The following is a 27,865-nucleotide window of genomic DNA, read 5'->3' as shown; positions in this document are numbered from 1 at the left end:
TACATACAGTTGTTGGAAAATCACCACAAAGAGATCCAGCTGGATGAATCATCTTTAGACACACAACTCTTCTCAGACGCACAGATCTTTTGAAAGCTGATGGGGACATCTGTCTCCACAGCAATTCAGGAGTTAATCCTCAACCAAACAACCCTGTTAAGTAATTCAGAAGTACAGGGTTTGGTTGTTTTTTTTTCTTTTTTTTCTTCCAAAACCTGTAGGGGAAATGTGGAACACAGCATAGACATATCGCTATATTGAAAACTCCAGAGGTCCCTCTGTTCTCCAAGCAGATGGAGATCCCACTCTATAAAAGGTTTTGTCTGTTGGCTCTTTTAATGAGGCTGGTGCTCCTGACTCTTAAGAGTGAAAAAGAGAAAGGTAAGATTTTTGCTGATTCACAGCTTTCTTATATTTCTGCTGCTTTTTTTTTCTGGGCCTTTTTTCAGGGGCTCATATGTTGTTTAGTTTTATTTAGTTAGTCTCAAATGTAATCAAATTTGTATTCTCTGAAGTTTCATGTTCCACTCTCAGATGACTAACTCAAAGTCATTTTCAGGATCTTGAATGATAAAATGCCTAACTCTCATGATGGCACCAAGTCCCAGAAAAATCTAAAGGAGTTGAAAAGAGTTCTACTTCGTTACAGATTCTATGGAAGACGAATAAAAAAGGCTTTAAGTTATGCTCTGTAGAGAATTTAAATACTGTCTTAAAATTAATCACAGAAGATTGTTTAAAGTCTTTAAACTTCTAAAAGTCAAATAAGAACTAAACATTGTACAAGTAATAAAGGATTCATGATTTTAATTCTAACTTTTAATATTTTCAGGAAAGAAGGTCCCAGAACCAGCATTATATAAAAACATTCACTATGACTAATATTTCTGGTCATTAAAGATCAAAACTATTTTATATAAAAATGTTTGAAAAATACTTCTGGTTTTGTTTTTTTTTTAAAGGTTCATGTTTTTTTTTAAGATTTATTTATTTATTCATGATAGACAGAGAGACAGAGAGAAGCAGAGACACAGGCAGAGGGAGAAGCAGGCTCCATGCTAGGAGCCGGACATGGGACTCGATCCCGGGACTCCAGGATCGCGCCCTGGGCCAAAGGCAGGCACTAAACCGCTGAGCCACCCAGGAATCCCTATTTCTGGTTTTGACCCTGGATCATTTTGTATAATAATAAAACCAACTTGCATCTGTACAGCATTTGTAAAGCGTTTTCTTTTTTCTCATTTTACATTTACGTGGATGCTTGTGAATGAGTACAAATACGGAATGAAAGCAGAGAGGTTATGTGACTTTGCTTCAGATCATGCAACAATTTCATAATATGGAAAGTTAAAAATTCATCCTATTTTATTATACACAGCTCTTTCTCTCCTGATACCTCTTCAAAAGAGGACTATGCCTCTTGGCTCTTTCCTTCTCTGCACCCTAAAAGGAGGGTCCAGCCTTGCCACATAGGCCTTTAGGCTTTAGCAATGGAGGATCACAAGTAAAGGAAGATACAAACCATGAAAGACTCTTAACTCTAGGAAACAAACTGAGGGTTGCTGAAGGGGACCCGGGTAGGGGGATGGGATAATTGGGTGATGGGTATTAAGGAGGGCAAGTGACGTGATGAGCCCTGGGTATGATATGCAACTGATGAATTACTGAACTCTACATCTGAAACTAATGATGTACTATATGTTGGCAAATTGAATTTAAATTTAAAAAAGGAAAGAGAAAAAGTAAAGGAAGATAAAAGGAAAACTATAACTGGTATTTCGAGCTGAAGGATGAAACTAATTTGCACAGAGTGGGAGAGTTGAGAGGAAATATATATAAGAAGCGCCAAGATATCAGACAAATTTATAAGACAGGAAGAAACAAAGATAATTTTAAGATCCATTTCCAGAGACCATGTGTCCCCTTAATAAGACTCAGGGGATACAAGTAAAGATATGAATTATTGTGAAGTTGCTCTTGGTTGAATGGGCTATGTTCCATGCTCCCTTAACATTGCTCCAAACCTATATCATATGGTTGCATGTCTTCAAACACTTTTTTATGTCTTTGACCTTTGCAATGTTTTTTTTTTCCATTTTATCATAATAAGTCTATATCATGGAAGAAATCCCCAAAGAATTTCCGTATAAATGCAGGAAATCCTTATTTTTCTTTGCTCCCACATGATAACGACACTTTATATCAGAGGTGACTGATTTCACCTCTGAAGTGAAAGAAGTCCAATGTGAGGGGATGAGAACTAGACTGAGAAAAGGGAAAGAGTTAAACTCATACTAGATGTTTTAGCACATCTGAATAACCCAGAAACCACTGTCAGATACAAGTAGAAAATTGATTTATGAAGCACTATCATTCATTACTGGCATGAATCAATTAAGTAATACATTCATTTATTTATGCATTCTACTAAATTTTTAAGTAATAAATCAGATAAGCTACATGTGATACTTGCATTTAGGAATTCCAAGTTGAAAGAGAAGAAGGTGAAGAGAGAGACACAGAGATAATTAAAATAATGCAATCTAATACACTTTAGAGTAGAAGAACGTATACATATGCTATAGGAATTCAAAGCATAGAGAACTGAGTGAATAAAATAAACGAAGGCCTCACCAAAGACATATGATCTGGGTCTTCAAAACCAAGTAGCTAAGAAAATGATGGATACAGTATACTGTATAGAATAATGGCTTTGCACAGTTATGGTGGCATGGTGTGTTCTTAAAAAACTGTGTTTGACTGGACAGTGTATGTGTTGTGGAGAAGGGTGCTCAAAGCAAGGATAGTGTTAATAATTTGCAAGATATAAAGATAAAAAGGGGGGATCCCTGGGTGGCGCAGCGGTTTGGCGCCTGCCTTTGGCCCAGGGCGCGATCCTGGAGACCCGGGATCGAATCCCACATTGGGCTCCCGGTGCATGGAGCCTGCTTCTCCCTCTGCCTGTGTCTCTGCGCCTCTCTCTCTCTGTGTGACTATCATAAATAAATAAAAATTAAAAAAAAATTTTTTAAATAAAAAAAATAAAAAAAAGATAAAAAGGTGGATTAAAAACAGATAGGGAAGAGCTGCAAAACTTTTTAAAGTATATGCATATGTACATTTTCTTTAAAAAGGATCCATAGCTTTCATAGACTCTCAAAGACCTTGTGACCACCAAAAAGTTTGCAAGTCACAGCTAAAGGAAAAGGAGAACATATATATTGGTTTTTAACATACATATTTGTAAGTTCCTTGTATCAGTGAATACATCATAAATGTCTTTTTAAATCATTCCATATTCTTCCACAATATAACTTTAATCCTGCCTAGAATGTACATGTATACATAAGTGAATCTGAGTCAGAGTTTGTTCAATCTCTTAATGTTGAACATTATTATTCCTGTTTTTCTGTAAATATGATAAACATCATATTTATAGCTAAAATCTTTGCAAGCATTTTCAATAATTTATTTAGAATAAATTTCTGGAAACTTAATTGTTTGATCACGTACTATATGTCTTTTTGAGTTGTGGTAAATACTGCCTAACTTCTCTCCAAAAAGATGGTGCTGATTTAAACTATTACTTCCAGTGTATATGGTGTCTCTGTATACACTGGTCTATAGTAAAAAAAAAAATTACACTTTTTTTCACATTTTGATATCTACTTGTGTTGTCATCAGTTGTGTCCTTTGCCCTTTTTAGATTGGGGTGTTTGTCTATTAAGGAATTGTAGGAGTTTACTTATGCCTCTACTAACAATGTGAATTATTTGTAATTCATATTTGTGAATATTCATTCTAGTTTATTTGCCTTTCAGTTTGTCTTTGCAGCGTTTCACTTACATAAGTTGTAAGATTTCATTTAGACAGATCTATCAGTTATCCTTTATGAATTACAACCTTAATTCTTAGAAAGTCCAGACCCATTCCATAATAATTTAAATATCTACCTATATTTTCTTCTATAATTTATTTTTAAATAAATCTTTATTTTTTAAAATATTTTATTTATTCATTCATGAGAGACACAGAGAGAGACAGAGACACAGGCAGAAGAAGAAGCAGGCTCCACACAGGAAGCCCGACACGGGACTTGATCCCAGGTCTCCAGGATTACACCGAGGGCCAAAGACGGCACTAAACCGCTGAGCCACCCAGGCTGCCCTTTCTTCTATAATTTGAAAGAAACATTTATCCTGTGGAATCAGTGTGGTGTGATTTTCCAAGTGTCCTCACTGAGCTCCTTGAAATATCTGAACTGGACTCACCAGCTTCAAATGTCACTTTATCTCTCAGATTTATCTCTTACCATTTTTCCCTTGTTAACCACACCGGTATTCTCTCTAATCTTTGGACATGCCAAGCTCAATCTCACCTAAGGATCTTACTGTTTGTTATTATCTAGACAGTGAGCACTGCTCACTCTTTTATTTAGGTCAGATCTCCACTTGAGTGTTACCCACTCATAAAGTCTTTCCTTGAACATTCCATCTGAAATAAAATGCCATTCCATCCAGCACACTCTGTACATTTAGCCTGCTTTATTTTTCTTTATACAACTTAATTCTACCTGAAATGATATATTTAAATATATACTTGTTTACTGTTTTATTTAGCATCAGATGTTTCACATCAGCAGATATTTTTATCTTTTTAAAAATATTTATTTATTTATTTATTTTTTATTTATTTATTGTACACATGCATGTGGTAGGAGGGGCAGGGGGAGAGGGAAAGAGAGAATCTCAAGCAGACTTTACAGTGAGCGTGGAGCCCAATGCAGGGCTCAATTTCACGACCCTGAAATCATTACCTGACCCGAAATCAAGAATCGGCTGCTCAACTGGCCAAGCCACCTAGGTGCCCTGACATTTTGTCTTCTTAATCTCTATATCCCCAATACCTAGAGAGTGATGAGTGAACAGGAAGAAATCAGCAAATACTTCCTAAATAAAGAAATTAATATTAAATATTCATACCAGTTTGTATTTTTGTGAAATGTCTATTATGTTCCTCTGATTGATCCACCTATTTTGACACCAATTCCAAAATATGTAGCTTTATAATATATATTAAAATCTATACAATCTTTCCTATTAGTTCTTTCTAAATATATCCATCTCTACTGCATATATTCTCAAATGAGCTTCATTTTCCTATTTCCAAAAAAAAAGGTATTTTAATTGAACTTCCATTAAATCATGAATTTATATGAGGAAAATTGACAACTAATATTTCTAACCCCGAGTAATTTTACATCTCTCTGTTTAGTTGATTCTTCCTTTATGTCCCTCAGTAAAGTGTTATGGTGTTCTTTGTGTAAGTTTCATACAGTTCACTTTTATTTCTACAGGTTAGATAGTCTTGTTATCATAAAGAGAATCTTTCATTCTCTCTTTTCTTAAAGATTTTGTTTATGAGAGAGAGAGCTTGAGCAGGGTGAGGGACAGAGGGAAAAGCAGACTCCCCACTGAGCAAGGAGCCTGATGCAGGGTTTGATTCTGGGAAAGATCTGAGGTGAAGGCAGATTCTCAACTGACTGAGCCACTCAGGTGCCTCAGAATCTTTCATTCTCATTATTTCCTACTTGGTTATAAATTTGGTATAAAAATTTCAACATATATCTGTTATGTTATACTTATTGTATAATTCAAATTTTATAACCTTGGGCATATTTAATCTACTAAATCTTTCAGTGACTAGAACTTATGAAAAATACACCATACTAATGTAGTTCTGTCAGTTTATCCCTTAAATTCTAATAAATTTTTCTGTTTGTTTTTAGATGTTTTATTTTGTTAATCAGTTACAAAAGTTTAATCTCTGCTCTGACACCCCAGGAACTGGTAGGATGCTGATTTTCACCATGACTGTAGGCCATTTTTGTTTTTTCTTAAAGATTTTATTTATATAATTATTTATTTGAGAGAGAGAGTGTGTGTGTGCATGAATGAGAGAGCAAATCTCCAGCAGAGTCCATGCTGAGTGTGGAGCCCAAAACAGGGCTTGATCCCATGACCCTGAGATCAAGACCTAAACCCAAACCAAGAGTCCAGTGCTTTACAGACTGAGCCACTCAGGCACCCTGTGGGCCATTTTTCTTGATTCAGCCCCTCTCATGATTGTTGCCTTTGGTTAATTGCCAGAGTTCTGAAAAAGTTTATTTTGACAATTTTTGCCAGTGTTCTTGTTACTTTTATGAAGGAGTGGATATCTAGCAGTCTTTATTCCATATTTTCCATCGGTGTCACTCCTCTTAATTTCCATGTAAAGATAGCTGTGGCTGCATCTTAAAAATTTTGATATGTTGACATTTACTTCTCATTTTAATCAAAATATTTTTAACTTATAATTATTTTTAGCCTTTGTTTAGAATTGTATTTCTTAATTCTAAATGTATAAATATTTCCTAGTTATCTGTTTGATTTTTAATAGACCCGGCTCAATAGCACCATGATCAGAGAATATACTTTTCATAATTTCAAAATTCCATTATTTTTTTGAGAATTCAACTATCATCTATTGTTTCTCTGGAGGCAATGCCTTTATTTTCTTTTGAATGCATTTAATATTTGCTGTCTCTCTATTATTTTCATTGGCTTTACAGCACCTAGATGTAGTTTCATTAGTATTTCTCTTGCTTTGTGTTCATAGAGTTCCTTGAACATAAACTATTGGATGAACTTCAAAATATGGCTATGAAAAAGATTACAGACACAAAAGAGTATATAGTACATGATTCTATTTACATGAAACTTGAGGAAAAACATATCCCTTCTATGGAGATAGACTGAAGATCTCCAAGTGGTTATTTGATGTCAAAGATGGAGATTGACTGGAAAGGGGAACAAGGGTATCTTTGGGGTGATGGAAATGTTCTTAGTTTTAAATATGGTGGAGGTCCCATAAAATGTTATTGTTTTGAGCCACTAAACTTTGGGGTGATCTATTACTTTGTAATAGGTAACATTTATAATATTGGTTTGCAGAAGCATTGTGATGTTGTAACAAAGCACTAAAAGGTGCAATACTGTCTATGGGACCAGGAAGCAGGCAGAGGCTACGAAAACAATGGAGAGTCTGTTAGCAAAGTTTTGAGAAATGTCAGACAGCTAGTTAAAACTGGAAAAGCAACAGAGAAGTGTTATTTGAGTCTAGGAAAAAGAGAATCTACATTGTATAATAGCGAAACAATTAGCAAAATGTCACCTGAACAATCTTGGAGAATAGAAAATACACATAAATGAACTTACAACTTGGGCTAAAGACATGCCTCAGCAGAATGTTGAGCATGACAGTTGGCTTCTCCTAGCTATGTACAGTAAGGTACAGGAAACAAATGAATTTGTTAATTAGCTCCAACAGTTTTTTGGTGGAGTCTTTTAAGGTTTTATATATATAATATCATGTAATCTGCAAATAGAAACAATTTTCTTTCTTCCTTTTTGGTTTGAATGATCTCTCTCTCTCTTTCTCTCTCTCTCTCTCTCTCTCTCTCTCTCTCTCTCTCGACTAATTGCTCTGGGCTAGGACTTCTAGTACTATGTTGAATAAAAGGGCCAAGAATGGGCATCCTTGTTTTTTTCTCCTGATCTTAGAAGAAACATTTTCACCATTGAGTATGATATTTGCTATGGGCTTGTCATATATGGCCTTTCTTATGTTGAGGTACATTCCCTCTATACCAAATTTATTTCCTCTATACCCAGTTCGTTGAATTTTTTTTTATCATGAATGAATGTTAGATTTTTTTCAAATGTTTGTTTCTGCATCTATTGAGATGGTCATATGATTTTTATCCTTTATCTTCTTAATATGATGTATCGTGTTGATTGATTAGCATATGTTGACCGCTTTTGCATCGCTGGAATAAATCCCACTTATTCATGGTGTATGATCCTTTTAATGTACTGTTCAATTGGATTTGCTAACATTTTGTTGAGGAGTTTTGCATCTGTGTTTATCAGGGATATTGACTGCAATTTTCTTTTCTTTAGTGTCCTTTTCTGGCTTTAGTATCAGGTTACTGTTGGGCTTGTAAACTGAGTTTGGGAGTGTTCCTTCCTCTTTGATTTTTTGGAAGGATTGAAGAAGAATTGGCATTAATTCTTCTTTAAGTGTTTGGTAGAATTCACCAGTGAAGCTATCTAGTCCTAGGATTTTCTTTGCCAGGAATTTTGAATTATTGATTCAATCCTTTTACTAGTAATCGATCTGTTCTAATTTTCTATTTCTTCATGATTCAATCTTAGTCAAATATATGTTTCTAGAAATTTATCCATTTCTTCTAGAGTACCCAGTTTGTTGATGTATAATGGTTCATACTTGTTTCATGATCTTTTTGTATTTGCATAATCTTAGATGTAATCTCTCCTCTTTCATTTATAATTTTATTTATTTGAGTCTTCTCTCTTTTTTTCTTGGTAAGAATAACTAAAGATTTGTCTATCTTGTTTACCTTTGGACCTCCTTTTTTAAAAATGGAAGTGCTTATTGTAGGTATCCTGGCATTATCTTACCTTTGGATATATCTGAGGAAGGCAAATAACATGACTTTTTATCTGACAGGTCTTAGGGTCAAGAACTGCACTTCTAGAAATATATTGGATGAACTACATGTATGAGCCTAATTTACATTTGGATCAGACTTAGATAATGAGACTAAGAATTTGAGCCTGAGCCAAATGTCTTAATGAGATTCAAATTTGAGAGGAAAAGATAAGCTATGTTATACAAGGTGAGAATGTAAGTAATTGTGCCTAGAAGAGAACTGGGGTAGATTGAAAACTATTGCCACATTACATTACTGCTCCTGCTGTCAAGACGTGGTGTGTTTTTCCCCAGTGTTTTGAATTTGATCTTCCCTTGAGTTATTTTGACCAATGGAATATAATAAATATGACATTGTATGAATTATAGAGCCTGAAGCTGAAGAAAGGTCCTTGAAAATGTTGCCTCTGACCACTTAAAATGCTTCCCTGAAACTGACATGCCCTTGAAAAAGACCAGGGTTAAAGACTGAAGAGAAAGGTCCAGTCATCCCAGATGTTCCAAATGAGTTAAGCTCCCTGACAACTCGTCTGCTGAATGCAGCCACTTGAGTGAACCTCATTCAGCAAGATCAGCAGAACAGCCTAGTCACTCCACAGAATAATAAAGGTCTTAAATAAGGCCTTGTTTTTTTAAGCTGCTAAGTTTTGGGGTAGTGTTATACAGTAATTTGGTTTTTTCTACCGCTATTTAAAAATTACCCTAAAAATTAGCAACTTAAAACAGCCAACAATTGTATTACACACATCCTAAGAGGCTGGAATCTTGGAGCAGCTTAGCTAAATTTCTGCCTCAAGGTCTCTCGTGAGGTTGAAGTCAAGCTGTTGGCCAGGGCTGCAGTCAATTCAGATCTTGGCTGGGACTGGAAAATCCACTTCCAAACTAACTCACATGGTTGTTGGCAGGTTCCTGCTCCCTTCCGGTAGTTAGCCAGAGGCTTTAGTCCGTTACTATGCAGGCCTCTACACAAGGCTAGATCACAGCATGGCAGCTTGTTTTCCCCAGTATACGTGACCCAAGACAGACAGAGCAGGTATGTGAGAGAATACATAAAATAGAAGCCAGCCTTTTTTTAACCTCATATTGGAAGTTATATATCATCAGTTCTGCTGTATGCTATTAGTCGCACAGACTAACTTTGGTGCAACATAAGAGGATACCATACAAGAGTTTGAAGACCAGAGGGTGGGGATCATCTGGGGTCATCTTGGAAGCTGACTATCACACATAGGCGGTAGGGAACTGGAACAGATTTCACAGAATTGTTTTTAGTTTTGTTAGTTACAAGAATGACATTGTGGTTTTCTCACAAAAAGTTCATACTTTCAGAAAAGCAAGCTGAAGATGGAGTATGTAATGACATGGGCCATCCGATTTCTTTGAAAGACTTCAGCAAAAAAAGTGATAACAAAAAAGGGATAGATAAAGCAAGTGTGGCAATATCTTAAAGTTTGTTGAATATGGGTGATGGGCAGAGGGAGTGCACGATCATATTTGTGTAGGCTGGGAATTGGTCCTGTGAAGTTTTCAAGTCAGTGTTTACAATGTGCAGGACATGGAACCCTTTACAACTTTTCAAACATGGGGAGATTTTACATATCAACTAAAAAATGTGCGAAGGAATAGCTCCCTTTTCAAATTTCTTTTAAGTTATGCAAGCGGAAGAAAAATAAACAAAGACCCCTGATAGGAAAGGATACTGAGGATGACTTTGCTTTTGCCTTGGAATTGGTACCTGCAGCCCAAAGCCAAGAACAAAGAATGTTTAAACTTTACATTTTAGAGAGGCCTCCAAGGCCTAATTAATAATTGGAGCCAGACATCTCCCTTTTGGTTATTATAAAGAAGCTGCTGAACTGACTCTGTTAGCCTCAAGTATCTCTGCAGGCCACTCCCAAAGTCTATAAAAGCAGAAGGCTAATGTGAAGGCAGGCAAGCCAGCATGTAGTAGGCACTCTAATGGCAAGTTATAGCGGCTCCTCTCCGTCTTTCCTCTGTAGGATTAGGAGATAAATATCTCACTGTTGGCATGATGCCTGTTAAGACCTGCCTGTGGCACTCTGGGAGTATAGTAGTGGGGAGTGAGGGAGCTTTGGGGAAAGCTTGACGTGTGCCTCCCAGAGCTCGTGGGGTATCTGTAGACATAGCTACCATTGCTTCCTTCTCTGCTGTAAAGGCAGAGTTTCCTGGTACAGCCAGTGGAAGCAGATCAAAGAAGAAATGTAGTGTGGTGTTCTTGGTAAAAGGGAGGAAAGCCCTCACACAAGACACTCCCCAGTACTCCACAGCACTAGACTGTGCAGAAAAGAACCTGGCAATATCCTTAAGTCCACATGAAGGAGTATACAGTACAAGAGAGACAGATGCAGTAGGGCTATATAGGCAGACAAAAATCGACAAAACATTTTACCCAGAGAAGGGGTTAGGGTATGATTCTAACATACTGTCAGCCAATATCAGGAAGCTCAGTGAAGATTACACTGTATGGTGCCCCTTACCCCCCAAAACCAAACAAGACATCAGTGGTAGGCATTACCATCATTCTTCATTACCCAAATTCTTTCTACCTCTGAACACATGGAACAGTTTCCCATTGAAGCAATGTGATGTGGACATATAGTATGATCTGACCAATGAAATGTGGCAGAAGTAGCACGTATCACCTCTATATGGAAGTGTTTCATTTCCAATGCTTGGTGCTCCAGCTTATTTTTCCCTCACTGCAGTGGTTGTAAAAATATTCATGGAGAGGCCACATTGATATAAACACCCTGGAATGCTAAGCCAACACATGGGAAAATATGAACTGAAGAGTCACCTAGATCCCAGAAGACTTTTAAGATTAATTTTTGAAAGTTCTTTTTGTAAGCCACTGAGATTTTGGAGTTGTTTATTACTGTAACAGAGCTTACTGAATCCTGACTTTTACGCTGTCAATGAGGACCCATTAGCCAAAGTCACCAGCAATAGACAGAAGACTAACCATGTAAGAGGATTCCTTCTTTCTCTCTCTCTCTCCCTCTCTCTCCTTAATTCAGAGATTCACTTTATTTTTTTATTTTTTGTTGACTTATTTTATTTAAATTCAATTAGTTAATATTGAGTGTATCATTAGTTTCAGATGTAGAGTTCAGTAATTCATCAGTTGCATATAACACCCAGTGTTCATTATATTATATCATTTGCCCTCCTTAATACCCATCACCCAGTTACCCCATCTCCTCCCGCCCACCTCCATTCCAGCAACCTTCAGTTTGTTTCCTAGAGTTAAGAGTCTCTTATGGTTTGTCCCCCTCTCTGATTTCTTCTTATTTTACCTTTCCCTCCCTTCCTCTATGACCCTCTATTTTGTTTCTTAAATTGCATGTGAGTGAAACCATATAAATGCATTTCTCTGATTGACTTATTTTGCTCAACATAATACCCTCCAGTTCCATCCACATCAATGTAAGTGGTAAGATTTCATCCTTTTTGATGGCTGAGTAATATTCCATGGTGTGTGTGTGTGTGTGTGAGTGTGTGTGTGTGTATACCACATCTTCATCCATTCATCTGTTGGACATCTGAGCTCTTTCCATAGTTTGGCTATTTGTGGACATTGCTGCTATAAATATTGGGGTGCAGATGTCCCCTCAGATCACAATATTTGTATCCTTTGGGTAAATACCTAGTAGTGGGATTGCTGGGTCTTAAGGTAGCTCTATTTTTAACTTCTTTAAGGAACCTCTATACTGTTTTCCAAAGTGGCTGCACTAGTCAAGAATTACGCAGAAGACATGAACAGACATTTCTCCAAAGAAGATATACAAATGGCCAACAGACACATGAAAAAATGCTCAACATCCCTTGGCATCAGAGAAATACAAATCGAAACCACAGTGAGATACCACCTTACACCAGTCAAAATGGCTAAAATTAACAAGTCAGGAAACAATAGGTGTCGGCAAGGATGCAGGGAAAGGGGAACTCTCTTACGCTGTTGGTAGGAATGCAAGCTAGTACAGCCTACTATCTCTCTTATTCTTCCTTCTATGCCTCAATCCAAAGGAGTTTTTCTCTAAAAAGGTAGAAGAAAAGGTCAGGTTTTCCATCAATGGTGGAGAGGTGTCTCCTGGTATCACTCTGAGGAAAGCTTTGAAGCCAATGAGATTGAATGTTGGAGTTTTTAAATTATATGACTTTTTTAGAATGAAATCTTGCCATTTGCAGTGATGTGGTTGGAATTATAGAGTATTATGCTAACCAAAATAAGTCAGTCAGAGAAAGACAAATAACAAACGATCACAGTGGAAAAAGAGAGAGAGAGAGAGAGTGAGAGAGTTGCAAACCAAGAAAGAGACTCTTAACTCTAGAGAACACATTGATGATTACCAGAGGGGAAGTGGGCAGGAAGATGGGAGAAATAGATGATGGGGACTAAGGAGGGCACTTGTGATGAGAATTGGGTGTTGTATGGAAGTGATGAATCACTATATTGTACACCAGAAACTAACATAATACCATACATTAACTAACTGGAATTTAAAGAAAACCTTAAAAAATTAAAAACACTTAGGTCTTAATGAATAAATATATAAACCACATGACTTTTTTTAATAACCGAAAGTGACCGGGGACCAGAAAACTATGGCATATGGTCAAGATAGCTTTAAGATATTTGTTACCTAATATGGAAGGGATATCAGAAGTAGTAGAGTTGAATGATGAGAGGGAACAAAACTTCCATAATTGTTAACCCACTAAGATCATACCGATTGAGGTCAGTAACCCATTTATAACTCCTAAAATTTCAAGAATACATGATATATAGACTGTGATTGATAGTAGCTACCTCTGTGTTGCTACCCTCTTAAGATTAGGTGCTCTTTTGTTTTGTTTTATTTGTTTTGGGTTTTTCAACCCTTTCTCTCCCAAAGACCAAATCCTTAGGATTTGTAGCTTTCTCTTTGCTACTTTCTCAAGTATTATAACAATATAGCCCCCAGTGAAGAACTTTTCTGTTGAAACTCCACAGTACCCAGAAGAATGTTTCTTATATCATTCCCATTTTAAAAATATTTGCTTATGGCATATTTTACCAAAGGACCAGGGAGTCTCCAGATGCAAGTCATCTACAGCTATCTATGAAATGAGACAAATTACCGGCACAGCATCTCACTTATTACTTATGCTTGACTAGCTTAACGTAAATCCTCATTCAGTGTTTTCTAATACTTGGTTCTTGTTCCAGATTTCCCTTTCAGCCTAATGTGTGGGTTTATATTGTCCTCTCTTGATCATGTAATCTTATTTCTATTTACCAAGCTATTTTTCTCTTCTCCTAGTATATTTGAGGAAGTATTGTCCTTCCTGAGTGTTTGCCACTCACCACCACCACCCCCCACCATTCTGGAAAAACTCCTCTTGATTCAGTGGCCTCCACGGCCTCAGTATGGAGTATCCCTGCACTTGCTTTTTCCCCTTGAGACCTAGCTCAGGTCCTCTGAACTGTCTCTTCTCTATACCTCTATGAATCTCATCCCTCTCTGTCTTTCCAGCTAGTAATTCTACTGCCTCCTCAGATGCACACATACACGCGTGTTCTGTTTCTGTCCCAGCTGAGATTGCTCACAAAATGACATGTGGTATTAGGGCAATAGTTTATGGATCCCAGCAGATAATAAAAATCTCTCATTATAGCTAATCAAAAATTGTATGGAACTTTTCAATGTACTTAGTTATTTCAGAGTCCAGCAGTTCTATTTATTCATAGAGATTAAAACATATTCTTGAATCTAGCCTACTCTTTGAAAAGACTCCAGCTGTAATATAAAATAAATCTAAAGCATTCACTGCCAAATACCTTGTAATTGTCATTTAACTCTGAATACCCCTATATTTCTACTTTATAAAACAATTTTAAACAATTTGTAAATATTGTCTCCCAATGCAGTTTTGGTCAGCTTACTTTCACAGTCACTCATATAGCTTTAATAAGAATCACGGACTCTTAAAAATGGCAAATATAAACAATATTATATCTTACTTTTTCATTTGTTTACCTTCCTTTTTGAAATTCTCTCCTTCCTCTGTTTTGGTGACCTGGGCATCTCTTCTCTACATGTGTGGTCACTTTTCAATTTCAGTGGGAGTTTTTTCTCTATTCATCTCGTAAATGTTGATTTCTTTCAATGCTTCATATTGGGACCTCTTATCACAGTATAAGAGTTCATGGGTGATCTATCCACTCTTGTGACTATGTTTAGTATCCATATACAATAAATCTGATGCTGTAAATAGATATGTAAACAAAATAGACTTGCATTCAGTTTGTATTCCAGTTAGCGAAGGTACAAATAAATGTATTGATTGGTAATAAGTGCTATAAAAGGATAAAGCAAGTTAAGGGATCAAGATACTATTTTACATAAGGGTGTCACTAAAGCCTTCAACAGGATCATAACTTTGGGCTGGGACTTGAATGAAATGACAAAGTGAGCCATGTAGATATCTGGAGGATACAGGATATATATTCCTGGCAGAGAGAACAGATAGTGCAAAGGTCCTGAGGCAAGCACATGCCTGGCACGTTTGCAGAACAAGACAAGTATGGTGGGAGAAGAGTGAATGAGAGGATATGATAGTATTAGGTAAGACAGTGGAGTGGGGAGTTTATCTAGAATCTTGTGGGCCATCATTAGGACATGGTCTTTGGCTCTGATTGAAATGAGGAACCATTTTATAATTTTCATCAGGGGCATGGCAGGATATGGCTTATAATCTTTTACACATTTTTAAGATTTATTATTTATTAATTTGAGAGAGAGCATGAGCATTTGAGTGGGGGGAGGGGCAGAAGGACAAGAGGGAGAGAGTATCTAGAGCAGAGTCCCTGCATAGAACCTAATGCAGTGCTTGATCCCATGACCCTGAGATCATGACCTGAGCCGAAATCAAGAGTTAGACGGTTAACTGACTAAGCACCCAGGTGCCCCATTACACATTTCAAACAAATATATAAATTGTATATATTTAAGGTATAAAACATGATTTGACAAGTATGTACAGAGTGAAATGATCACTACAATCAAGCTAATAAACATATCACTTACTCACATAGTTACCATTTTTTGTGTGTGGAGAAAGCACCTGAAACCTACTCCCAGTAAATTGCTAGTATTTGATACAGTATTACCAACTATAGCTATCATGCTGTACATCAGATCTCTAGACTTATTTATTTTATGTAACTACAACATTCTACTCTTTGACCAGCATCTCCTCACCTATCCCTCACCTCTCCACCTTTGGCAAACCATTCTACTCTCTGCTTCTATGCATTCAACTTTTAAGATTTCACATGTAAGTGAGATCATGTAGTTTTGCTCTTTATTCCTGTATATGGCTTATTTCACAATGCATAATAGCCTCCAGTTTCATCAATATGGCTTATGCTTTAAGAGTCATAATGACTAATTCATAATAGGCCATGATGGGAATTTACGTCTAGAAGTAGAAAGGCCAGTTAGGAAACTGTTGCTCTAATCCAGGCAAGAAACAGTGATGATTTTCACTAGGTTATTAGCAAGGAAGTAGGGAAAAATGAGGAGACTGAGACTAGATTTCAAACTTTGAGCTCACAGGATTGTTTGTTTGTTTGTTTGTTTGGATGGAGGGTAGGTGCTCAAAGATGATTCTTCATTTTTTTGACCTGGCCAACTAGTTAAGTCTGTATCTGTATCCAGACCTCTGGATCCACATAAACATATATCCACTGCCCACTGAATAACTTCACCTAGTTGTTCCAGGGCATCTCAGATTCCAAAGTAAATTCATCTTCCCATAAGTTACTCCTTCTTCTAATAAATTACATATCCATCCACCCAAATGTCCATCCACCTTCTTCCTCGCCCTCTTCCAAATCTAATTATTCCCCAAGTCTTGCTGAGGAGATAGAATATCTTCTATCTGTCCATTTCTCTCCATTCTTATTCCTTTTGCTGCCTTATTTCAAGTCCCCAACTGTGCCCAGAATATTACAATATTTCCATAGCTGATATTGACACTACCAGTACCAACCATTTCTAATTGACTCATAGCACCCAGTCTAGTGCCTAAGAAAGAGTAAACAATTAATATTAATTTTGTTGAAGTGAATTTATATATGAACTCCTGGATGATGATTAATTATATATGCCAACTTGGGTGGGCCATGGTACCTACATATTTGGCCAAACAAGTCTAGATGTTGCTGTGGAGGTATTTTTAGATGAGATTAATATTTAAATAAATGGACTTTGGGTAAAGCAGATTATGTTCCATAGTGTGAGTGGGTAAGTGAGCCTCATCAAATCGATCAGTTGAAGGTCTTAAGAGCAAAAGGACTGCCATCCTCTGAGAAAGAGAGAATTTTGCCCCAGACTGCCTTTGGACTTAAGCTGCACCATCAACTCTTTCTTGAGTCTATAGCTTGCCAGCCTATCCTGCAGATTTGGACTTGCCAACCTCCATGGTTGTATGAAGCCAGTGCATGTGTGCGTGTGTGTATAGGAACCAATAGGAGATTATGATTATATATATATTACATACATATATAATCTCATAATATATATATATAATCTCCATATATTATATATGTAATGTATGTGTGTTGCTTAAAGGAACCAGTAGATTATATACATATAATTATATATACATATGTATAACCTCCTACTATAATCTCCTACATATGTATATATACATGTATATATACATATATGTATGCATGTACATGTATATGCATGTATACATATATATCCCCTACATATATATGTACATATATATATATGTGTGTGTATATGTATATGTATATATGTTCTGTTTCTCTAAAAAAAAAAAACCTGACTAATACAGCCTGTGCATCAGTGCGCACAATTACAGTGACAGATCTGTATTTCATCATACAGACTGACGTTATTTAAAAGTAGTTACAATAACCTCTTACCCTGGGACATAGCCAGTTGAAATTCAATCTGGAGATAGAAATTAAGGAAACCACAAAATGTGCCAGTACTTCATAGCACCAATTAGCACGACACTTGCTCAGATTAGCAAATCCCTACCATGGTTTCCTGAGCTTACTTCCCATGGGCCCCACAGTAGGGTCAATTTACCCCAACCCACTCGCTGACTCTGAAGCAAAAGGAACATATGACCTTAGATATATATCTTGGCAGCAAAGCATCAAACCAGCTTGAGCACTACCAATATTTTAAAAGTGTACCCTGCTTCTAGTAAATTCAGTTTTTGCCTTACTATATGACATCAAGATCTCCCTTTATGGTCCAGTTCTTGAATTTGGGTCACGGTTTCAATTTTCAAGAGTCCTTGCATCATAAATTTCTATATCTTTTTTAGTGTTTTTGCCCCCCAGATACTAGAGTTCTAACCTTGAATCATTATTGCCTTCGACCAGTCTGTTCTGAGACTGAGTTCTTACCCGGCAATATATCTGCCTGATGTTTATCTCTGGAATTCCTTGATGCCAGTTCTCTCTGGGCCTGCACTTCTTTCCCTCATATGCCCTAGCCTAGTGGATTTATCTACTCTCAGTGTTCTTGATACCCATCTGTGCATTTTTCCCATGTTACCACTTGCTGATTGTACCTCAGTTCTGACAAGTAGTGTCGTCGCCACAGTTCAAGGGGCTGCCCCCAGGCATATGACAGCACCAACTCTATTAGGTGAAATTTGTTCGAGAGTTTAGGCAATTTTGTCATGGGAGAGAGAGAGAAATTAATATACATGACCCAGATTATAATGTTTCCAAATATATTTTATATATTAACATGAAAGCATTAATGTATAAATTATATCTAATTTACTTCACAGTCACTCAAGAAAACTAGCTGAATAGAAGTGCTTCAGAGAGTTGGAAATCCAGAGAATCAACCTCCAAAAAAATAAATGAGCGAGGACAATAAGGTAAAATACCTGATTTTGCAAACATGCTATATAGTAGACAAGTTCACCTGTATGTAACATAATGTACCAGAAGGCACAGAGTCAAGAAAATTGGAAAATGAAACTACAGATCCAAGTAGTTCTGACACATAAAGCTGTATTAAAACTGTTGAAGATTATGTAGAATAAGGACAATGAAACAAACTGAAGAAGACACTAAAAGTTGGAAAGCTTTAAGTAAGCCATTGAGAACTTATGTTCCTGAAACCACATTTTTATTCTCTTACTATTTATTTTTTTTTTTTTTAATTTTTTATTTATTTACGATAGTCACACACAGAGAGAGAGAGAGAGAGAGAGAGGCAGAGACACAGGCAGAGGGAGGAGCAGGCTCCATGCACCAAGAGCCCGATGTGGGATTCGATCCCGGGTCTCCAGGATCGCGCCCTGGGCCAAAGACAGGCGCTAAACCGCTGCGCCACCCAGGGATCCCTTTATTCTCTTACTATTTAAATGTCCTTTCACTGAACAGCTTTAAGCCTCATCTTTCCTAGAGGAACAACATAGTACTAGTGATTTAGAAGACTGATCTCTAAACATTTTCTCTTTTTTTTTAAAGATTTTATTTATTTATTCATGAGAGACACAGAGAGACAGAAGCAGAGACACAGGCAGAGGGAGAAGCAGGCTCCACGCAGGGAGCTTGATGTGGAACTCAATCTCAGGACTCCGGGATCACGTCCTGAGCCAAAGGCAGACGCTCAACCGCTGAGCCACCCAGGTGTCCCTAAACATTTTCGACTACACTCCTAGATCAGTTTATGACTTTAAGTCATCTCTACCCCTGAGGTGGGGCTTGAACTCATGACCCTGCTTTCACGAATCACTTGCTCTACCGACTGAGCCAGACAAGCATCCCTACAATCCTAACACGGTTCTTAAACAGTGCTCTTAATATACGTATTGATATTTACAATTTGTAGGCATAAGCAAGTATAGTAAGAAACTTCAAAAGAGGTTTATAAATAGTTATGACTGACTTTAGAAAACTGTTACCAAATACCGCATAGAGACTTAATGATTTTAAATGTTGCTGAAGTATTTGTAGGGATTTATGCTCATGTTCAAAGTGGTTAGCTTTTAATGCTTCGCTAATCAATATAGCTTCATACTATCAATAGCTCATAGCTGAAGACACAATATACATCTAGAGTGAGATTCATTCATCGCTAATAATAGTGGATGTACATCTGCATTTCACATAGATTCCAGAAAAATTTTAAAATACATCTTGGCCACCTTCCAATCAGATCTGTTTGTACTATCATCTTTACTCTGTTTACAATTAGTTAACAAGAAAAACATCAGAGACTAGAACGGTCAGCCCCATCTTTTCGTGTTGGTTTGTGTTTACGTTTTAGTATCACCTATAAACAAAGTATGCTTAAACAAACAAACAACTGGCCCATTGGAAACTGCATAATGTAACCCACAAAATAAACACACAGAAATTGGAACTTGTGGCAATATGCCAAAAGTGACAGGGCACTACCACTTCTCCGCGTAGTGAAATGCCCATGCTACCCTGAAACAAGTCATGTACTCCATGGTATTTGACCATCTGATATGTAAGTCTAGTGAGGGTGCCTGTGTCAATCTATAAACACTAAATATCGGTACCCATTAGCTTTTTTGCTTTTACTTAAATATATAATTTATTATTAACTTCCAAAAAAAAAAAACAAAAAAATATATATATAATTTATTATTAACTTCCAGAACCCAAGTGATCTTCTTGAACTTTTGCTAGTGTGCATATATCCACCTTTTTTTAAAGTTTATTTTTTTAGTAATCTCTGCACGCAATGTGGGGCTCAAACTCATGACCCTGAGATCAAGAGTCACATGCTCCTCCAACTGAGCCAGCCAGGCACCCCATGCATGAATCCACTTTTAAGATCATGACTTTTAGAGCATGGATTTTCTCTGACTGATCAGGGTTTCTATCGCAGTTCCACCAGCTATGCGACTTCAGGCAGACACAATCTCACAAGTCTCATTTTTCTCATCTATAAAATGAAAATATTACAATGTTTATTTCACAGAGTTGTGAGAATTAAATGAGATAATGGGTGTAGAACAATTGCAATCAAACTCAGCATATAATTAATACATGGTATATTTTGTCCATTATTACCAGGATTATTTTTCTAGGCTCAGAATCTCCAGAAATGCATCATTGAGAAGGGAAAGGATATGCCTAGTAGGTAATAGAATTATCTCAGAGGACAGCTATTTAGGATGAGACTCTCTCCAAAACTGGCCATGCTTAAGCAATCAGTGAGCTCACAGTGAATAAATCCATTGGTTCCTGGAGAGAATATTTTCACTACTGTTAACTTTCTGGGATATCATACATTTCTCTGGCCTGTTTATTGTCTGATTGGTGCTTCTCAGAGAGGTAAATTTATACCTGCTTGTTTAATCTTACTCTTCATCTATGCTTTCTATTTGAAACCACAGTTTTAAAGACTTGGCAAGGGTTAGGACACTAAGTAAATGAATTTCAGTCGTTTTTTTTCTATATCTCAATTTTAATCGATTTCACATTTTTTTCTTGATAGACTTTCTAGTTGTTTGCTCAGTAACACACAACACCAATGAAATTTGTGTTGCCCTTGCAATCTGATTTTTAAGTGCTAATATTTTTGTTGCCTATTCATGACTTTCCCCAGTGCATTTCAGCAAAAGTAACCCCAATGGAGGAAACACAACGCTTGATTTATACAAAATGCACATTAAATTATTCTGCCATCCTATAGTTTGTTATTGTCAAATGCTGTGTATACTGTTTCTGCACTGCTGACGATTCATTGGGATTTAATCAGACAGAAGAGTGAACATCTTGCTCTCACGAATCGTTAAATTCATTTTGAAAACTAGTGAATTTGATCATGAGAGGGTAACCAGTTAATTTTTCCACTCTAAAACACCCACCTTACAAATCAGGGCTGCTATTTCTGTTCCTGCCTGGTCTCTAGGAGAGTCCTCAATGCTGATGTTTATCACCAATCCTGCCTCGGGTACCACTAGGTCACCATACAAACTTGTGGGGGGCTGGGAGTGGTGATAAAAAGTAACAAAAAAGAAACAATCAGAAACATTTTAGGGACAACATCTCTTGAGAGAGCTAACCATTCAGGAATCACTAACCTGTTCAGAGCCCTCCTGTTCAGAAAAAAAAATTGCCTACACTGGTTGAATATTCTCACCTCATGTTATTAACACAAAGTCTGTCGATTATCGATATCTGGATTGGCAAGAAGTCTCTTTAAATAATTTAAACATCGGTGCCAACAAAGAGGGATTATGAGCCATCCATGCATTAAGAAGGATTTAAAGCAGGTTGTTTCCTTCTTGACACTGGAGTATAATATGAATTATCTGAAAGAAAAGCATGACAATTTTATAACAGGCAAATAAAATAGATAATTTTGGATCCGGCAGCATTTTAAGAGGCAGATCAGGCCTGCTTGGAATCCCACGGTAGTGGGCAGGGGGCGCAATTAAAGCAGCCTGGGGGCATTGAGCTTTATGTGGCTTCTAGGACACTGGTATGCGTCCCAAATCAAAGACCAGCCTTCCTTGTCTTAAACATTTACCTTAAACTGACCATTTGCCCTGGAAAGGGGGTGAAAAATAAGAGACTCATGACCCTTTATTTCACGATCTAAGACTGAGTTTAATATTACATTCTGGGTTTGGAGGTTGACCTGGCTACTCATTCTGTAAATTGTCTCTAAAAGAAAATGTATTACAAATGCTAAGCCACCAGCTTAAAAAGGAGCGTTGGAGTCCATGCATTTTCCTAGGTTGAAGACTACCTCAATTCCTATAACATGATCCTTTCTGGGAAGATATAAATAAACTCCTTGCTGGTATTCTAAAAGTGAATAATCAAAATTATTTTACCTACTAAAAAACTGTATCGAAGCCATTAAAGCCAAAATTGTTCTCTATCCTGCCTACTGAGATTTTCCAAGAGGTGTGTGAAGAGTGCTTGAATGTTCTTTGTAAATGTTTGGCCCACTGTCTCACATTGTTAGTCACCTTGTTCTCCCGTTAATGAGTTGTAACCTGAGAGGCTGGGAGATTGAATCTGTCCCCATTCTGGGGACATGCTAAGAAAGCCCGCTGAGAGCCTCTGGTACTGTGTATCATTTTGATGTTTGAGGTAAAATATCAAAGTAAATTGGTTCCCCAAAGAAAGATATCAAATGCATACTAAAAAACTCTTGCCGTCTGCCATTCCCATCAAACTCCAAGCAACGCTGCAATAAAAGTGGCTGATTTGTATTCCCTTGTATCATCTTGCGAATTCTCCCTCTCCACTCAGACCATCTGGTGGGTTTCTGCAGACAATACCCTGCATGGTTACTGTGAATGGAGCATGGCCTGTTGGGGAAGAAAATCAATTATCAGTTGCTTTTTCTCTTTCTATTGGAGGCAGGGTTGCTCTGCTCCATTGAGGAAACCTTCCAGTAGATTCCGTTGTCGCTTTCATTGCATTAAACTTTTTAGAAGACTTAACCTATCATGCCTCTGCTTTCCTTATGCAATTCTCTCCTCATTCCCACTGCTCTGTTTTGTCCCTCTTGTATCCTCCTGGGCAATATTTCTTCAATATTTTAGGTACTTTCTTGATTTCTTTTTGTCTAGAAACACTAAACCATGTGTTAACATTTTATCACAAACTTCTTTTTCCTCCTTTTAAGTAACAACTACAAGCGACTCTTCCCCATCCCACTCGCACACATCAAGTTTTGTTGGTTTTTATATGTGTGGGTAGTAAAGTCCTAATGACCAAAGTATGTTATCCCAATGGAGTCTTATATCGTATTTTCGATGGTAATTCCCTTAGTTCACGACAAGAATGGATGTTTAACCAATTTGGTTTATGAAACTCCAGCTCTCTGTCAGTCTGTGCCTATGGTCTTTGATTGGGCGCTGGTACATTTCAGCAGAAGGGAGAAATTGAATGACTGGGAAACTTGGAGATGCTCTTGATTATTTTTTAGCAGGAAGCTTTCTGTTTCACAGCTAAATGTTTTTATCCCAGCCTGTACAGTTGCTTTCTCCCTTGACTTTAAAAAGAAAGGAATCCGTGCTTAATAGATATGATTCTTCCTTTGAAGATGATGAAGTTCTAAAACTACACAGTAGAAATGCTTGCACAACACTGCAGATATACTAAATGCCATTGAACTGTATACTTTGAAACGATGAATTTCATGTTATGTATATTTTGCTACAATGAAAAAGGGAAGAATCCGGGGGAACAGAACAGGACAAAAATTACAAAGACCAAGTCTCTCTTGGTGGCCTCCAACTGCCAACCTCTAGTCCTCCTTTCCCTAAGTGTATGATAATGCTTACTATGCTCTGTCAATCCAGAGATGCTTTTTCCTGCTTCTTTCAGGTCTGCTTTTCTGAGTCAGGGCTATATGTTGCTCAAATCAGATCTACCTTGTCTCCTCAACCTTGCCAATAATCACGTAAATTCTCATTCTGTTTATAGTGTAAGAACATACCTTCCCTTTGGATGACAATGTTTCTACTGAAATTGCTCTATCTTGCCCAGAAAGTGATCAGTCTGGAACATGGTAGCAGAAACCAGGAAGATTGGCACACTGCATGATGCTGTTAAAGAAGCATGGGATTTGAAATCAAAGAATTCAACCCTACAACTTAGTATATGCCATGGAAAAAGTGAATTATCATGAGCCCCAATTTTTTGTCTGCAGAAAATGGGATGACATCTGTTATCCCAGAGGGGACTTGTGACATTTAAAAATGAATATGTTTAAAATGGTATTACATACAAGACACACATTCGATACATATAAAGTCCATCTCCCGTATTGTCTAGCTCTGTCACTAATTAAATGTAGAATCATCACCAAGTCCTTCAAGCTTTTTAGCTTCCATTTCCTATAAGTAAAACAAGACAGAAGAACAGTAGTTTAACAATAGACAGAAGATGTGTAGATCTTGAACAACAAATAGCTGCAGCTCTCTAAAAGTCCTCTCGGTTCTTTTCATTTTAAGTCATGCAGGACGCAGAAGTGTGCAGGCCACCACCCTTAACATTTCATGAAGAGTGGGTTCATTTATGTAATTTTGTTCTATTTCATAGACATACAACTGACAATTTCCAAAATTCACACAAAATCATCTGCTATGATCTTGAATTATAAAAGGTAATCTTTTAAGCACATGCTTGTCCTACGAAGAGCAAACAGTAAGAAACATGGAGCTTCTTTTTGTTTGTTTATAGATTTTTTTTTAATTTATATATTTATTTGAGGGAGAGATTGTGAGCCTGAGTGAATGGGGGAGGGGCAGAGGGAGAGAATATTGAGCAGACTCCTCACTGAGCACACAGCCCAATCCCAAGACCCACGAGATCATGATCTGAGACAAAACCAAGAGTTCAACGCTTAATCAACTGAGCCACCCAGGTGCCCCCACAAAGATGGAGCTTCTAAAAAGGTTCTGAATTTTTCTTGTTCAAGTTAGCCTACATAACCTCATCATAAGGAGTCTTTCATCAAATTAGTTTACTCAATATTTTTGTCCCACTAGGTTGATAGCAAATGCACAATTTCATCATTTTGAAGTTCTTGGAATAAACAGATATGCAAGTTAACACCGACTGTCTTTGATGTAAATATTTTTGTGCCACTAATATGTACTGGTTGCTTCTAATAAGTTATTTAAAAATTCACTCTTTTGTCTACTCAACCATTCACATGGAAAACTGAACCAACAAAAAATGTATTGAGCACTTATGATTTGCCAGACATTGTGCTTCTCTGCCCTCGTGGACTTTGTGGTCTCATAGGGCACATAGATAGTAGAATGCCATACAGATTAATATAAATTACATTCTAAGATATGCCACAATTAAAGGTTCATTGTGCTACGAAACTGTATATTAAGGGGATAACTAACCTAAAGCCATGGGTGTCAGGAAAGGGTTATTATTAAGTTTTCTTTTCATAGTGATGCACAGAAGTCTTCACTGAATTTTTATATTCTAAGTTGGATAATGGTACTGCTATCCATTTAGTCTCCTAAACTTGAATTTCAGAATCAGCATTGATTTTGCCTTCTTCCTAGACTTTGGCTACCTTCAACAAATCACTCTATCCTATCCTTCTTCTGAGCAGGATCTCATACATCTTAGCTTTTCTTTCCATTTCCATTGTTGCTTCTCATAATTATTAGCTGTTGCCCTTTTGTTGGACTATTAGCACAGTGGTCTGTTTTAGTGGGCCTGCTCAAACCCTTTCACTCTCCAATCCTTTCTAGACACTAAGGCCAGAGTAAACTTTATTATATCACCTCAGGGTTGACCTTTGCAATCTGTCTCTAACTCGATGATTTATTTTGACATGTGGAGCGGTTGAAATCCACTGTCTCAACACAGTTTTTTAATTTCCCTCTGCTTCCCTACACATACACAGGACTCCAGCAGTTTCTTAAATATCATGTGCCTTTTCTGTTGCTTTGCATAGACTGTGTCGTTCTCTGCTTAAAATTCCCTTTCCTCCTCACTTGTCTGCTGATTACAATCCTTGTTTTTAAAGGTTTCCTTCCAGGCCACTTCCTCCATTGTGCTTTGAGATTTCTCCCAAGTTGATTTCATACTCTTCTCGAGCACTCCAGGAACATTTTGTTTATAGCACTTATGTGTTCTACTAGAATATCTTGTCTCCCTTACTAGACCATAATAACATAAAGGGTTTTTCTTAGATAATTTATACCCACTGCAATGCTTAATTTACTTCTTTGGGCAAAGCAGGTGGTACAGGATATATTTGCTGAGAAAACGAAACAAGTTTCACCATTCTGCAAAGAGTAAAATTGCCTGTGAATGTACTGCTATCAGGGCATCTCCCCCTTAACTACAAATGTTATTGAAGTATCCATTGGCAATTTATGTTTTCCATAAATATAAACTTAGCTATAGATATTATATATATAGAAATATGAACTCATATGGCTTCAATATATACTCTTTTCATGAATAGAAAATATATAGTATATTTTGTCATTCACTTACTTTTATTTCAGTTTGACTTTTTTTAAGATTTTATTTGTTCATGAGAGACAGAGAGAGAGAGAGAGGCAGAGACAGAGGCAGAGGCAGAGAGAGAAACAGGCTCCATGCAGGAAGACCTATGTGGGACTCAATCCCGGGACTCCTGGATCATGCCTTGAGCCAAAGGCAGACGCTCAACCGCTGAGCCACCCAGGTGTCCCTCACAATCTAACTTTTAATCCACCCATTTTCAGAGGCAATGCTGATTTATGATGCCATGCTGTGAATCACTGAGAAAACAAGCATTGGAGCAGGAACTTCATGGCACTTCTTCAAGTAGCCTTTCCAAAGCTCACTTCGAAAGTTTTATTATCTTTAACTTGTTCTCATCCAGTGAATTCATTGACATTTGTGGACTAAAATTCAGAAAGAAAGAAGAAAAAAAAAGAAAGAAAGAGAAAGAAGAAAGAAGAAAAAGAAAGAAAGAAAGAAAGAAAGAAAGAAAGAAAGAAGAAAGAAAGAAAGAAGAGAGAAAGAAAGAAAGAGAGAAAGAAAAAGAAAGAAAGAAAGAAAGAAAGAAGAGAGAAGAATAGAAAAGAAAGAAAGAAGAAAGAAAGAAAGAAAGAAAGAAAGAAAGAAAGAAAGAAAGAAAGAAAGAAACTGGTCCTGGTCCTGCTTTACAATTAGTGGAATGATTCTTAAAACTTCAAAAATATTTTGATTTATACAAACACGTATATCTCATTGACTGGATGAAATCAAGTACCTTTTAACAAACAGGTCCCAAAGCCAATTAGTTTCCAGGCATAAGACTTTTAAGGTAAAAAGTGTTCCAGATTATTATATAGAGATCATAGATTATATCTATGATTTATTATGTCCTAGAAGTGATCAGAGGTTTCATGTTTTGTAGGATGAACATGAGCTAACATGTAAATGTGTTTATTATTCCAGAGTCTGTAAGAAGTATTACTAGCCTAGAAGTTCTGCTTTTGAATTGATACAGATTTAAATAAAAATGCAATATAGTTCTTATAACATTGAAGCTCTCTGTATTGTAGTTCTCTGTTTTTTTTTCCTTTAGATTACCAATAGTCTTTGTCATGAAGGATATATCTCTTTAGGGATTGTGAAATATGTAACATGTCTCCTCTGGAACCCTCTTTCTGTCTCCCCTCCTTGATGTCTGTCATCCTGCTCTCATCCGATATACAAGGTCTTCTACTACAATAAACTTTTCCTTTCCTGCCCAGACTTAAACCACTCTCCCACATCAAAAATTAT

At 37.0% G+C, this 27,865-nt stretch overlaps 1 long non-coding RNA gene across 2 annotated transcripts; it reads left to right on the top strand.

Moving 5' to 3' along the window:
* Positions 1–48: 48 nt before the first annotated feature.
* On the top strand, positions 49–26,990 carry LOC119868229. Of its 2 annotated transcripts, none has more exons than XR_005385998.1 (3): positions 49–381; positions 18,403–18,495; positions 26,836–26,990. It is a non-coding gene; the product is annotated as an uncharacterized LOC119868229 (long non-coding RNA). The 2 variants fall into 2 exon arrangements; XR_005385997.1 differs by lacking the exon at positions 26,836–26,990 and adding an exon at positions 24,053–24,559.
* Positions 26,991–27,865: the final 875 nt, after the last annotated feature.

This window comes from Canis lupus, chromosome X (genome assembly GCF_011100685.1).
Source record: "Canis lupus familiaris isolate Mischka breed German Shepherd chromosome X, alternate assembly UU_Cfam_GSD_1.0, whole genome shotgun sequence".
Lineage (NCBI taxonomy): Eukaryota > Metazoa > Chordata > Mammalia > Carnivora > Canidae > Canis > Canis lupus.
Note: the sequence above shows the minus strand (reverse complement) of the source record. Positions and strands in the feature narration are given on the sequence as shown.